The 16,884-nt window shown below is 41.1% G+C and overlaps 1 protein-coding gene across 1 annotated transcript in view; it reads left to right on the forward strand.

Moving 5' to 3' along the window:
- The window catches only part of LOC124722545, a 435,389-nt gene that overhangs the window by 68,684 nt on the left and 349,821 nt on the right, over nt 1-16,884 (forward strand). The window lies entirely within an intron of this gene.

A 16,884-nucleotide genomic window follows, 5' to 3' on the forward strand; every position in this document is an offset into this window, starting at 1 on the left:
AAACTATATGTAGCATTAAGTATGTTATTTAGCAACATAGAAACTCAGGAACCAAACCATATATAAAGGTAACAAAGTGGATTCAGTGGTTATAGGTTACCTAAAGATTTCTATTGAATATCATTCTGACTATTCTTATATAACTAATTTGTATTGGCTTATTTGTGTTACACTGATGTTTGTATGGGAAGCATAACTACAAAATTTTTTGTGGGAGAATAATCACTCACATTCACAAACGTGTTCCCATTATTTATTTCAGGGCCACAACTTCTTGCGTTATACTTTACACACTTAGAGGAAATGACTGTTAGTAATTTCATTCATTTCAAAAGCTGCCAAAAAAGGATAATGCAAACAACCTGACAGATCATCACCAAATATAAACTTAGTGCAAATAATATAGAGAAATGTAATGTTTTACTTATCATAAAACTTAAGACTGGCTGTTTTTGACATCTAATACAAAAACCTGAATGAATGAATGCATGAGGGTGTCATTACATACTCTCAGTTTTAGATAATGGAAATAGAAGAATTCGGTTCCTTCACATCATATTTAGGAAAATGCTGTACTTCTCCGACCCAGGTAACATATAAAACATTCATGAGCCCACGACAGAAAAACTGACGCACATAATTAAAGACTAACGGATAATATCGAGAGGATACAAACCTGCAAACTAGGGCGCTTGGATGTCAGGAGAGTGTTAACATGTTAAAACATGTATATATAACTTGAAAGAAAGCAGTTGCGTGAGCAAAAACTGTGAAAACTCTTAACCCCTTTTATATAGCTCCTTTTGTGAGTGTGATGAAAAATGTAAGACTAGCAACAGACCAAATGGTGACACCCATTCTTCCCAGTTTACATATATAATTATAAAACTAAGGAACCTTAATGTAAGGTACAAGAACAGTGTACCTTATAACTAATTTCATATTGTTTTGCAAGGTATGTCGTAGACGTGGGTACTGATGTATAAACTTAGTAAAAAGCTTAAAACTTTCAAACTTCTGTTCACCGATGTTTTTGGGATCATTGTAGAACATTTTTAAGATATTTCTGTTTCCCAAAAGACAGCTAACATAACTGTTATCATTTGTGTTGCAAAAATCACTGTTGGTTGGGAAGTATAGGGATTACAGGCAAAGCCACAGCTTTAAGATACTTTTCTCATGTTCATAAATATTACTTGTAATGGTTTCAAAAATCAGAAAACAACTTACGTGCTGTGTCTAGTGAAGATATTGCTGTTTCTGGGATCAAATAATAGGATCCTGCAAGTTAAGTAATTGTGTCTACAGATGTGACTATTCCTTGTAGGATTTCGTAATAGAATCGTACAAGTTGAATATTGTGTTTCTACTTTTCAGGATCTAAACTACAGTTAAAAGCTTTTCTAAGTGAACTACGTCAAGTAAAGTTGAGCTGCACCGCCAAGTTGGGAATCAGATCATTTGTGAACGGTGTGGTTCCCATACGTAACTCTATTTACGTGCATATAGTTTCACTTCGGATGCGAGCCACTGCAATAGCGTTAGTCGCAGATATGCCGGCCCCACAAGAGAGGGAGCGATGGAGGGCAATGACGTGTATCAGAGTATTTATAATGGTCAATGATGCTACAACGTTCACAAATAAACGGAGATCTCACTTCGAACCTTGAGGAAGGTAATAGCTTTATTGTTCAACGAAAGTGTCATATCGGTATTAAGGCTGGTACTGAATGAAAGCCCACTCACTGTACGAGTGTTTCAAACGACCTGCAGGAATGGTATCTTGTTTGAAAGCGAGCTGATCAATCGATAAAGGGACACAAATATAACGGGAAGTAACACGGTGATCACAGGCGAAGCTAAAGGCCACGCTCCTATATCTGTGAACAGAAAGGCAGTCGAATGAGCTGCTTGAAACCGCTAAGCACAGGAGGGCTATGTTAATTCTGGCTACCGACATTTGCTGGTAACAGGAATATATGACTATTCTAAGCGATCAGGACACATCTCACAGAAGGTCAGCATGACTAATCTGTTTTAGTAGCAGGCAGGTAACTGCGTTCATTCATTGCCACTACATTATATTATGATTTAATATACCGCTAATCCTGAAGTGCACTGGATTTTGAGCACTAGTCCGGTCAATAAGAAAAAGTAAGCGAATTGCAATACCTGTCATGAATTAATTATACAGGCATTGGCACCAAGATGTTTAGTGACCATTGTAGAAGCGTGAGCGGCATCGGATTAATATGTCCTTCATAATCTCCAGGTTGTATGAATCAGCTGTCATTATCACTCGTCATCAGATCTGGTTGTAATATCATCGGCTATTATCGATCAGCAGAATGGAAACTAAAGACGAGAACCAAAGGTTGATGTCTATATTCTGCTTCCAGGATTGTGAAAACATACATGTGCAATTTAAGCAAATTACAGTGATGGAGTGAGCGACTTACCCTAAAGAAATGCGTTACAAAAGTGACAGCTAAATTCTCGCTAATTGTTGCTACTTCTGTTAAAACTTCCGGCATTATCGCGCTGTCCGTACTGCAGATCGTGTCTTCTACCCAACAATCAGGTCAATAACCACTTTATTTTATTAACGCGAACGCCAAAAACGGATGTTTCACAATGGAACTAACACCCCATTCTACGCTCATTTCTGTCGCGGAAAGCTCTCCACTGAACTCATATCCGAATATGGTTTAACACATAAAAATCCGTTAAATACATATAAATTTTAAAATACAGTCTTTTATAATAATAGCTTTATCACTGACGATAACTTTCACTCCGTAAGATAATAAAAGAAGAACAGATAATTTTCTTATGATTCCCTGCTTTTAAACTGCAGAGTGGAATTGAAGTTTTCATCTCGTTGACATCGTGTCAAAAGAGATAGGAATTATCACAATTCGCCACAGATCCGGGGGAAGGTCAGTAGTGTCATACTGAATGAAATCAGTCAAGTTCTCGTTTCTTTTGTTTAGAGAAACCAAAATCACACATACATCTAGATGCGATCGTTCACAGTGCAAACAATTATATTAACCCCTTTACCACTTTACTCGGTTTTCAAAAGGGGATTCTTAAAATTACTGAATTAAACCTATATTTTCACCACTTTACTCGTACAGTAAACCAAAACAAATTTTTTTTTCGTATTGACTTGTAATGGCAATAAAAACGATAGAGCACTATGCAGCTGAATAAGGCGATAATCAGTTCCTCTGTGTTGCCATGGATGTCATCTAACTGTTCCTAGTTGTAATGCGAATGCAGTACATGTGTCGAACCTGTTAGCACCCTGTCGTATCGGAGCGGCAGAATGAGTTCCTATAGCCATCTACCACTATGATGTCTTAGAAAGAAGTCCTTGAACCTCTGCAGAAGTAGAACTCAGGTCACGAATCCATTGTTCTTCATGTGAGGCTGTGAAATTTCCTAGTAACGTACATGACGGGATGGTTCTTTTGGAAATGGCACGGGCGATGCCTGTCCCCATCCTTCATCTACATCCACATCTTCGTGATTATTCTGCCATTCACAAAAAGTGCCAGGCAGGAGAGTTCAATGAACCACCTTCAGGCTGTGTCTCTACCGTTCCCCTCTCGAACGGCGCGCAGGAAAAAGGAGCATTTACATTTTTCTGTGCAGAGACCTGATTTCTCTTATTTTATCGTGATGATCACTTCTCCCTATGTAGGAGGGTGCCAACATAATGTCTTCGCAATCGGAGGAGAAAACTGATGATTGAAATTTCGTGAGAAGATCCCGTCGCAACGAAAAAGGCTTAGTGATCGCCACTCCAATTTACGTATCATGGCTGTGGCACTATCTCCACTTTTCCGCGATAATAGCTGCCCTTCTTTTAGCTTTTTCGATGTCATCCGTTAGTCCCACTTTATGCGTATCCAACACCGCACAGCAATACCCCAGGACAGGGCGCACGAGCGTGGTGTAAGAAGTCTATTGCGCCCTCTGAGTGTTCTGCCAATGAATCGTAATCTTTGGTTTTTTGTACCCACAACATTATGTATGTGATCGTTCCAATGTAGGTTATTTGTAATTGTAATCCCTAAGTCTTTAGTTGAATTTATAGCCTTCAGATTTGTTTGACTTATCGTGTGATGGAAATTTAGCTGATTTGTTTTAGTAATCATGTGAATAAATTCACACTTTTCTTTATTCAGAGTCAGTTCCCACTTTTCGCACCATGCAGATATCTTATCTAAATCATTTTGCAATTCGTTTTTGTCATCTGATGACTGTACAAGACGGTAAATGACAGCATCACCTGCAAATAGCATAAGACGGATACTTTGTCTCCTATGTCGTTTATATAGGTCAGGAACAATAAAGGGCCTATAACACTTCCTTGGGCAACGCCGGATATTACTTCCGTTTTACTCGATGACTTTCCGTCTATTACTACGAACCGTGACCTTTCTTACGGGAGATCATGAATCCAGTGGCGCAATTTAGGCGATATTGCATACGTACGCAGGTTGGTTAGAGGGCGCTTGTGAGGGACGGTTTCGAAAGCCTTCTGGAAATCTAAAAATATGGGATCAATTTGACATCCCCTGTCGATAGCACTCATTAATTCATGAGTATAAAAACATAGTTGTGTTTCACAAGAATGATATTTTCTGAATCCGTGCTATATCTCAATAAAACGTTTTATTTCAGGTAATTCATAATGTTCGAACATAGTATATGTTCCAAAACCTTACTGCAATTGGACGTTAGTGATATTGGCCAGCCAGCCGGTGTGGCCGTGCGGTCCTAGGTGCTTCAGTCTGGAACCGCGTGACCGCTACGGTCGCAGGTTCGAATCCTGCCTCGGGCATGGATGTGTGTGAAGTCCTTAGATTAGTTAGGTTTAAGTAGTTCTAAGTTCTAAGGGACTGATGAACACAGATGTTAAGTCCCATAGTGCTCAGAGCCATTCGAACCATTTGAACCATTCGAACCATTCGATATTGACCTGTAATTTAGCGGATTGGGTCTTGGTGAGGCTTCAGCAATTTTCCAGTCTTTAGGTACGGACCTGTTTATGAGGGAGCGGTTGTATATTATTGCTAAATATGAGCTATTTTATCAGCATACTGTGATCCTTTCGCAAGCAAAACTTGTGTTCAGTCTTTAATGACCGCACTGCCGACGAGAAGTTAAAATCTAAATCTTCCTTCCTCCCTGCCTTCCTAGATATTTACGCCAGACGAAGACGCGAGCTCGGATTATTTATTGCGTCGTATGCTCTGCACGGGTCCAGATGAAGAATACTGAAGTAGACGGCTAATTCTTAAGTAAACTTCAGCTAAGGTACTTCACGGTGTCCAGTCCAGACGTTTGCGTCGCGCAGAAGTGCCACGGGGCTACAGTTATCATGTTTTGCTGTTTGGAGATCAAATATGAATGAACTGCTTGTTAATTAGAACCGCAAACAACGACATCAGTCGCCGGCCACTGTAACCGAGTGGTTCTAGGCGCTTCAGTCCGGAACCGCGAGACTGCTACGGTCGCAGGTTCGAATCCTGCCTCGGGCATGGATGTGAGTGCTGTCCTTAGGTTAGTTACGGTTAAGTAGTACTAAGATCTAGAGGACTGGTGACCTCAGATGTTAAGTCCCATACTGCTCAGAGCCATTTGAACCATCTGAACAAAATCTGTCAATGTGTACTACCTACTCTATTAGGGTGACTTAGAGATTTAGTGACTGTTGGTTCAGAAGCACTCTAGAATGTGTTGAGACTGCTGTGAACATAATGCCTTCACTTGTCTCATCAAACGATTCGGAACACATCTGGCTAGTGTATATTAGGTACTACCACATGCCAGTTACAGCGATGTCGGTCTTTCAGCCGGAATGAAGAAATATTGGGAGCAGTTTACTGAAGGAATTCAGGCAATGGGCTTAGGCTTAAAGACCACTTTCTGCTTTTATCTTTAGTCCCGGTGCTTCACACGCGAATTTTTCCTGAATAGTATCTTGGACTTTAGACACTTATGTTCTTCAATTAATTTTTACTTATGGACAGTAATTTAAGGACATCTGGACCATAAAAAATATAATTGGATGTGATAGGGAAGCTAAGTGAGATCAAGGGGGGCATTTTGCGGTTATCATACTGTCGTGAACCAAGATACAAATACAATATAAATAGGGTCATTTGGGTTAATACCAATAAGGTGATCAGGAAGGAAATTCTGGCATAGTATGTGATACAACAAGAACATTAAAATACTGTAAAACAATTTGAAGGAATGAAGACACAATATTAAGATTTGTTTTACAGTTAAAGCGATATTTTATGGAAATCATTAGATTCGATGCATTAATTAACTCACATTCTAACTATGGGGTCCGATACACATGAAGAGCTACAGAAGTTGATAAATGAATGCAAATCCCACTACAGGAAAGTAATTTGATATTTTAATACACAAATAACACCAATATTTATGAATATTCTTCATAGAGATGCTTCAGGTAAGGTATCAGGATCGGCAAAGGTCACACGTTAGGAGAATTCGCCAAAAAGGAAAATATGTTTTTCCTTCACCCAGTGTTGTGAATGGCAGCTGCAATGAACATATATTAATAGCCCCGACTTTGGCGTTTTCAGTCAGTCCTGAAGCTACAAATGCACGCAGGGCATAGCAACATTGGCGGGTGTCCACTGAAGTGGGCTACGTGCATGTGCAGCATCAGGACTGATTGAAAATCTCAAGGAAGCGACATTAACGGCTGTGCACTGCAGTGGAAAAGTCCACCACAGGGCTAATAGTTTTTCATACAGCAAAACTACTACAAAATGTAGTTAACAAGCATTAACTGGTACAAAATCTGAAACTGACTACCTTTTATAAAATGAAAATAAAATTTACAAAATTATGGTAGTAAATTATTTTCGGATTCCAAGAGCTATAGATCCTGTAAGATGCAGAGCGCAAAATATAAATACATCTAGAAAGACACACACACCCATCATACTGGAATTGAGGTATGTATAATGTCAGACTTCAAGTAAGAGCAGAGAGCTGCTGCAGATTGAAGTAACAATTTCCGAATATTCTGATGAGAAGGTTATGCAGAATAAAGCTAAGGCGCAAGAGATAGTGATTTAAAAAAGGCAGTTAAGCAACCTGCAAAATATATGTAGATGGCGCTATTAAACAAATGGCGAGAATTTCAATTCAACGATAACTGAGGTGGGATAGAATTTACTGAAATAAAGAAATCTATTCTGGAAAGTCTTCGGGAGAATATAAAGAAGTAGAATGAAAATATCCCAAGTTAAATTACTGAAAACAATGAAACTATGAAGGAAAGACAAGTACATCTTGAACTGGGTATACACAATATTTCATTACTAAAGACGGCGAACAGATACAGAATAGTGGCAAGAGGCTTGCAACATCGCTTTAAAAATACACAGATGAAGTGAATATCTGAGATGCTTGAGTTCATGCTGCACAGCGGCCAGGTGTGAAAACCCGCCACCAGAGGGACGGGCCATTTAAAAACAGCAGCGTTTGACACGCGGCCGCGGCCTGCTGACGTCATCGCTCCTGGCAGCCACTTAATCGTTGTTTTCTTCGAACGCTGGCGAGGAAGCATACAGCCCCTGCCGCCGACGCCTCATATTCGGCTGAAAATGTTGCTCCAACACGAGTAAAAAGTGCTTATGCTTGAATAAGAATTACTACACTGTTTACATATGGACTAATATGCCAGCGTGCACACCACATCGGAATATTCAACCGGAATATGGGCAGTATAGTAAGTTTACCACTGACTGTATTAGCGAGTTTTAATACTGGCACAGTTTTATGTAACTTAATGATGATCGGTTGATATAAACTTGTAGTAAATGAAGGTTTATTCCATCAGCAGCTCCTGTTAGTTATCAAATATGACTTCTTTCAAATATTTATGAGCTGTGGGACACCACCTGTCCAAAAGAAGCAAATGCGTTAGTCTTTCATAAAACGTGCCGCACCTTAAAAGCACCTCAGTGCTTCCCAACCTTTCTTAGACAATGACCCCTGAGTGCAATCAGATATTTTCTAATGACTGCCCCATCCCCTACACCACTCCCACTTCTCAACCGCTTTCCCCCGCCGTCATCACACCATCACTTTAACGCCTAACTAAAATAAAGAATGAGGGAGAATTTTCAATGAAAACTTTTATTTTTAAAATGATGGAAGGTGAATGATATTTAGTTTGTGTGTGTATGCGTGCTGTAATGAATGATGAAGCAAATCCTGGTGTATAGCGAGTGCTACCTATAACACAATCACGAGGCCTAACTATCCACACTTGCTACAAAATGTTCTTTCTCGGCGCTAGTCATCTACCTAACGGCATTTGCTTCACCCACACCCTGCATCCCCATTTGAAATCAACCTAGTTAAAATGTGTGCACTATAGTTACTGTCTGTAAACCACTTGACAGCTGGGCTCCTTACTTCTTAGTGGCAGACATAGCAACACTTCAGGCTCATGACGCGTTGTGACTGATCGCTCTAATGACACCCATAATGATGATAATTCTGTGTACAGAAATATAATGTTGTTCCGGCAGTTAGTTCATATATCTGTTTCAACGTAAGTAATGAAACAATTTCTAGTGTATTGCAGGAACTACACTCCTGGAAATTGAAATAAGAACACCGTGAATTCATTGTCCCAGGAAGGGGAAACTTTATTGACACATTCCTGGGGTCAGATACATCACATGATCACATAGACACAGGCAACAGAGCATGCACAATGTCGCACTAGTACAATGTATATCCACCTTTCGCAGCAATGCAGGCTGCTATTCTCCCATGGAGACGATCGTAGAGATGCTGGATGTAGTCCTGTGGAACGGCTTGCCATGCCATTTCCACCTGGCGCCTCAGTTGGACCATCGTTCGTGCTGGACGTGCAGACCGCGTGAGACGACGCTTCATCCAGTCCCAAACATGCTCAATGGGGGACAGATCCGGAGATCTTGCTGGCCAGGGTAGTTGACTTACACCTTCTAGAGCACGTTGGGTGGCACGGGATACATGCGGACGTGCATTGTCCTGTTGGAACAGCACGTTCCCTTGCCGGTCTAGGAATGGTAGAACGATGGGTTCGATGACGGTTTGGATGTACCGTGCACTATTCAGTGTCCCCTCGACGATCACCAGTGGTGTACGGCCAGTGTAGGAGATCGCTCCCCACACCATGATGCCGAGTGTTGGCCCTGTGTGCCTCGGTCGTATGCAGTCCTGATTGTGGCGCTCACCTGCACGGCGCCAAACACGCATACGACCATCATTGGCACCAAGGCAGAAGCGACTCTCATCGCTGAAGACGACACGTCTCCATTCGTCCCTCCATTCACGCCTGTCGCGACACCACTGGAGGCGGGCTGCACGACGTTGGGGCGTGAGCAGAAGACGGCCTAACGGTGTGCGGGACCGTAGCCCAGCTTCATGGAGACGGTTGCGAATGGTCCTCGCCGATACCCCAGGAGCAACAGTGTCCCTAATTTGCTGGGAAGTGGCGGTGCGGTCCCCTACGGCACTGCGTGGGATCCTACGGTCTTGGCGTGCATCCGTGCGTCGCTGCGGTCCGGTCCCAGGTCGACGGGCACGTGCACCTTCCGCCGACCACTGGCGACAACATCGATGTACTGTGGAGACCTCACGCCCCACGTGTTGAGCAATTCGGCGGTACGTCCACCCGGCCTCCCGCATGCCCACTATACGCCCTCGCTCAAAGTCCGGCAACTGCACATACGGTTCACGTCCACGCTGTCGCGGCATGCTACCAGTGTTAAAGACTGCGATGGAGCTCCGTATGCCACGGCAAACTGGCTGACACTGATGGCGGCGGTGTACAAATGCTGCGCAGCTAGCGCCATTCGACGGTCAACACCGCGGTTCCTGGTGTGTCCGCTGTGCCGTGCGTGTGATCATTGCTTGTACAGCCCTCTCGCAGTGTCCGGAGCAAGTATGGTGGGTCTGACACACCGGTGTCAATGTGTTCTTTTTCCATTTCCAGGAGTGTATCTACAACTTGCAGAAGGCATTATCATGAGACATTTAGAGTTTTTACGTAGGTCTTTCTTTTAATTTCACAGATGTACAGTTCTAAGTACAAAGCACGTGTGAAATGGGTGTCTGCGTGAGGTGCCTGTGACCACAACTCCATGGTATCATGCTGTAATGCTAGTAACTGAGGAAAAAGTAACTACTGACAACTTGCGCGATCAGTATTAAAGACCTACAAAATGGTGATAACACTAATGATGTTTTAAAAATAATTTAATTTTGTGACTGAAACACAGTAAACCCTATTGGTTATGTACACCGTAGAAAAACTCATATTACTCGTCAGGGTGTAATTACCCCAGGTTGTGAACCACTGTATAGCTCAAAAAAGAGGAATTCAGTGATAAAGCATATATCAACATTAGTAGAGAAATTACGCGCGTAAAATCCTAAAAACACGCCGAAGGTCAACTGGAAGCCTGCCGGCACGACGTAGTTCAAGCTCAAATGCCCTGCATATACACATTGGTGGAATCAAAGCAGTAATGTGCCAACAAACTTCTGCTTTGAATTTAGCACATTTTTTTTTACATATTTACGAAACGTTTCGTTACGACATTAATATGTGATTTACCTTCTCTTACGAACTGCTGACAGCCAGTAAATACACTGTAGTTGCATCCGAGTAGTGCATTAACAGAAGTACTGGTGGTAAGGATACTCAGTGCGTATGATAGTGTAAGGTAACGCCCTACCATCTTACTTACTTAAAATCCCCCATACTCTCTGCTCTCTTCACCCGCCAACACCACCCTGGCAGAAAATTAAATTTTAATATTTAAAAGACAAATTGTTGCTATCTCAACTCACTCAAATTAAAATGGCAGCTTGTACGCTCACGCGCGGATATCCATCTACAAGGTCATGGTATTAAGATCTAGCAGCGGTATTTTTGATTTTTTTTACAATTTTACAGAATTTGTCTGACACATCTCATAGTTGACATGCGTAATAAAGAATAGAGAAATACTACCATACCTTAGGAGAGAGTGACTGACAAATATAAAGTGTCAAGAACCGTCTCTCCATTGCTGCAATTTTCCTAGGGCACGTCACGAAACTAGAACAGTCTGCCATTGGTTATACCTTGCGCCATAAGGTTCAAGGTCTTGTGTTTTTCTACGCAAGAGAATAAGAGTTTCAGTCCACAAACTGTTTTGTCACATAGTGTAGCATCTTACAGAAGTTCGTCTTAAAGGTATCACCCTACCGTTCCCTGACACTGTCAGTCGTTCCAATTTTCGTACTTGCATGGAGACTTTATTACTTCTACATATCGTGACTGATTCACCAGTCACTCCAATGGTGACAAGGTTTTGCTGTATTTTCTATTTCCGTAGTTCACTTTAATTTTACAAGCCTGCCATTGGTTATACCTTGCGCCATAAGGTTCAGGGTCTTGTGTTTTTCTACGCAAGAGAATAAGAGTTTCAGTCCACAAACTGTTTTGTCACATAGTGTAGCATCTTACAGAAGTTCGTCTTAAAGGTATCACCCTACCGTTCCCTGACACTGTCAGTCGTTCCAATTTTCGTACTTGCCATTTGCGTCGAATTTCATGCTCCCAGAAGGCCACTTTGATATTTGCTTGATTTAAACAACTAAATAAACGACTGTTCTAGTTTCGTGACGTGCCCTAGGAAAATTGCAGCAATGGAGAGACGGTTCTTGACACTTTATATTTGTCAGTCACTCTCTCCTAAGGTATGGTAGTATTTCTCTATTCTTTATTACGCATGTCAACTATGAGATGTGTCAGACAACCCTTATTGGGTTTATATCTCGGTAATTTAAGTTCATTGAGAGGACAGTGGATACGTATGAATTCTATCCGGACACCTCATCGAGCAAGTTTTACTCCCTTTTTTTCATCCTTTTCACGTATTTTCTTATCAGCAACAACTTTCCTAACATCAGTTCGACTCCTAGAAATCAGGAATATTATACAAGTTCATCACTGCTTTGAGACCGCAAACTCATTAGTTATCTGACATGTATGTCCCTTTTTTCATATCATGTGTGAGTATACCATTAGTCCTCTAGTATCATCTGAGGAAGTTACAACTTAAGGAAATGGAGACCATTTTGTTGGTGATTCTTTATAGACGTGAAAGAACGTCTTCTCCAGCGGTGTTTTCGCTCGTGTTGTCATGCTTCTGAGGGACTGTAATGAAGTCTAAAGATACATGTAACGAACTAGACTGCCACACATAATGGTATCTTATTAACTGTACACGTTTTCTTGTCCCTATATTCGTTCTAAGGACTGTAAGTGTTATCACTCTTTACACATTTTTCTAGTCAGATTCTCATGACTTTCTTTCTCTGAGACCCATCGTCTCCTTTAAATCAGAGTTATAGTTTACAGTGAGATTCGTTTGTCCTATTCTTATCTTCCTGATGTCTTTGCCGGCCGCGGTGGCCAAGTGGTTCTAGGCGCTTCGGTCCGGAACCACGCGAGTGCTGCGGCCGTAGGTTCGAATCCTGCCTCGGGCATGGATGTGTGTGATATCCTTAGGTTAGTTAGGTTTAAGTAGTTCTAAGGTCTACGAGACTGATGACCCCAGATGTTAAGTCCCATAGCGCTCAGAGCCATTTGAACCATTTAAACCTGATGTCTTTATCGTGACCCTATCAGTGTCGTAGAATTTCAACACTATTACTTCTTGGCCTTCTGGAATCATATCCTGATTTTCTAGTTCTGTTGTCTTGTTGCTCACATTCTCATGCTGGTCCGCTAGACTCTGCTGCCCCACTGAGTATTGGCCACTGCTACTCGCATTGTTCGCAGTCTGCTGGCTCTCCAGGATTTTGGGCGCTGCTACTAATAGGGAGGTCTTCTTCTTGCGGAGAGACTTTGTGATACAGCTGCTTTCTTCCTATTCTCCTACCATCAACATCCCCATTACGCACCTCACAACAATTTCCTGACACTCCAACGCTTGGAACCAAATTTCTCTGTCTTGCTCCGGAACAGATTTTTTACATCAAAATGGACTCAGTGTGACCTGCGTTACGCAGTCAGGACGTAAACGACAATGTGGTTTTAGCTTTATTTTTGTCAACCTTTATAGTAGAGAAAAGAGGGAGCATATCACCTTGGTTGCAGAAATTAGCTTACAGAACGTTGGCTACTCTCATGGCGTTGGCAGGAATGGTTTCCTGAAATAGCTGGTTGTTACTCTTTCTCTAACAAATTTATTCCTTTAACAAACTTCCTTTTTTGTGAGGTGCGGGACGTGAACCTCTTAATAGAATGTGAGATGCTCTCAATAATAACGACAAAGGATGTGTATCAGAGACGAGTGCTTGCACTGTCTCTCGAACTGCTAACTACTGGCCACTCGAGCTTCAGCCTTTGAAGTAATTCACTTGGCCTACCATCCAAGAGACAAGTACAGAGCTGTAACTTATTCCTACTATTCACTAAAATTCCTCTGTTATAACTCTCTGAGACAGAAACAGGCAGTTTCTGTTCAGCACTATTAGAATGAACAATCTCTAACGCTACTTCGCTTGCAGTTGCTGTGCTTCCATGTCTATCACCGTCTTATCATTGTTGAAGTGCCTGTTACTCCATTAGGTGCTGCTGCGGGGAGTCACTGCCGTTTGGATGCTTAGTGCTGAAACTGACTACAGACTACCGGCCAACCTTTTATTTAGTTCTTATTTGACTGTGCGTGCAAAAGATGATCTGAACTATATACGAGAGTTGTCCAGAAAGTAAGTTCCGATCGGTCCCGAAATGGAAACCACAGTAAAAACCAGAAACGTTTCATTTGCAACAGTAAGGTACACCTTCCACCTAGTTCTCTACATAGTCGCCGCTCGAACTTCGTTTTTTGTCATAGTGTTGTATCAAGTTTCCAATATCCCATCATAGAAAGCAGCCACGTTGGTTTTCGGCCAGTTATCTGCACTGGTCTGCAACTCGTTGTCTAGGGAAAAATTTTTTCTCCATAGCCAGCGGTTCTTGTGAGCAGAGATGGGACTCGGGGGGAGCGAATTAGGAACTGCATTGTGGATGATCAAACATTTCTCAAAGGAAACGCAGCAGGAGCGTCTTCATTGCCCCTGCATTGTGCGGCCGAGAATGTGCATGAAGAAGGAACTGTTCAATAGTTGTGTTATGCAGGCTGCATGACACAGGCGAAATCTCCAATCACGCCCTCCTACTTGGCGAGATACACTATTCCCTACGCATCTTTACGTGCTCACTGTTCACTGAAAACTGAAAAGAACGACGCGATACGATCGTCGGGCATACTAGAGACACTGCCCAACACATTTGTGCAAAGCTTCAAGTGATTTTCCCAGTGGTTTCAATTTCGTGACCAATTGGAACTTGCTTTCTAAACAATCCTCTTATCTGGAACGTCCGTTGGACCCCTCTCTGGATATGTGACAGGCTTAATGTTTAATTATCGTTCCATATTCCACTTATTATTCTTCCATTACGCGTGTTGTATTGTTTCCTCTTATTCCATTGACCTCAACCTTTGATGTCTCTGACGATGTCTCAAGTGTAAAGTTTAGTGGTGCATTTGTAGAAAGAAACAGTGTCCAACCACTTCGTTTAGCGTTGTCTTCTCTCGATATCGTGTTTGCGATCCATTTGTCTCGTATATAGGTCGGCTTGTCTGTGGAACCCTGTGCATTATTCTCTTTATGATTTGATATGTAATTACAATTGTTGAAATTTTCTGAGATGATACCGCCTCTCCCCAAAAGTACATTAATGTGCACTATTCAAAGTGCTGTTGATAGATTCAGAATACACTTACAAAGTTTTTACATAAATTTTCTTTATACTACACCCGAAAGAAAACTTCTTAGCGTCTATTTGTTATTACCACTCTGTTATCCGCGTTTCTCGGATGTCTTTTATGTACGATCATTTCCTTGTTTCTGTCTGGTAATACTATGTGCGTTCTATTTATTTAGGGTGTATGCAGTAATGTAATAGTGTCATTTTTACACTAACAGATAAACAGCAGTTCCCATCTCCAGGCTCATCAAACAAACTTTTCTAGAAATACTTACAACGGTGTTTTGTACAGCATAGAAATACAGTAACAAAAACAACTAATGTATTCGTTACCCCGCTACTTTGAAGTCACCTAAGGTGGAGGTGATACTCTTCAGAGGTAATTCAAATTGTATTTTGGATGTATTGATTTTTGTATCCATTTCATCACAGCAATATAAGTTCATATCTGCATTTGTTATAATGTCTCTCGCTTTGTCTCATTGAGTATCTATGTTTGCTCACATCCCTTTCAGCTTTTCTGCAATTTAATTGTTCATATTCCATTCCTTTTAATATTCTTAAATGGATACTCGTTACATAAAACGATCATGTCTTTCTCCTTAGGTATTACTACTCATTAGTGCTTAAACTCACCAATACACTTCTTTCTAACGAAGCATTTTCTTAACACAGTTACTAGGTATGTGACAGTCTTATAAAAATTTCACTTCATAGTCCTTTTCGCTGTACATTGTAATTCACCCAAATGTTTGTTTGCATATACTTCGTTGTTTGGCCATTCCTTTATAATGTAAGTGAGCAGGTGATAGCACAGCACATAGTTTCTTGTAGCTTTCTCTCAACAAATTTTCTTTCTCTGATTTTTGTGTAAGCATTAAAATTCTAATTCTCCATTAGTGCAATACTAATTACAGAACTTAAAACATTGCTAGTTACAAACACATCAAGGTCCATAAAATTTAAAACTGTATTCATGTATTCTTCCGTATGAATTAATGGAAACTTTACTTCTCATAATTAATTTTGAATCAGCGTCAACTATGCGTCATTTTGAATGGGATTTTCATTGTGATGGGTAGGACAGTCTTAACATGTTAATCATTACATTTACTGAGTGTTCATATTCCGTACTTAATTTTCTAAGTAAAATTTGTTTTGGAAGACTTGCTCTTTGGTTGTCATGAATGAGGCAGTCCTCCTTAGCCCATGATTTGTAGTCCTAAGAGAGTATGCATAGGACTGTTCCAGTTTATTCATTCCATTTTTGTGCCATTACTCACTTGTGGTGATGGAATCTACGGTTCTTTTCAAATCTGACAGCGTGGTTCAGGCTACAGCCTCTTGACCTTTGGGTAATTTCAACAATTATTCTGATCTAGACACCTTACATTTTAGACATCATCTTAGTAATAAGGCTTCAGTCTACGGATATTCACGTAGAGTTACTGCTTCCTAGTCGTCTTTATTACTACATCTAGCAGTTTAATTCTTACTACCTCATATGAGTCCCTGAACTGGGAATTCAACTTGTTTGATCTCCTGTGTCCTACTGTCTCATTGTGCAGTAACACATTGTGCCTTACCTTAAATGTTCTGTAATGCTTTGTTTAGTCGTAATGTACCTTGCTAGCTTTTTTGGCCTATTTGTTCTGTCTCTTCCTGCTTGATGCGCTTCTTTCATCCTAGCTTTGAAACGATAATCGTGATAATTTTTTTCTATTCTGGGTGCCTCCTTTTGTGACACTAATAGTAATGTTACTGTTCTTCGCAACAGTAATTCAGTAGGTGCATATCCTATGCTGCTGTGTGGTGTGGTATCGAATCAAAAATGCTGCAGGGTACCCACTTATCCCAGCTGCAATTATCTACATTTATAAAATTCTTGAAATAATTCACTGGGATCCGATGTATCCCTCCTAATGCTCCATTTATCTGAGGGTGAACAGCAGTTGTCTTTATCTTCTTTCTTCCTGATAACTTGCATATTCTCTTAAACACTCTAATTA

The sequence above is a fragment of the Schistocerca piceifrons genome, chromosome X (assembly GCF_021461385.2).
Source record: "Schistocerca piceifrons isolate TAMUIC-IGC-003096 chromosome X, iqSchPice1.1, whole genome shotgun sequence".
Taxonomy (NCBI): Eukaryota; Metazoa; Arthropoda; class Insecta; order Orthoptera; family Acrididae; genus Schistocerca; species Schistocerca piceifrons.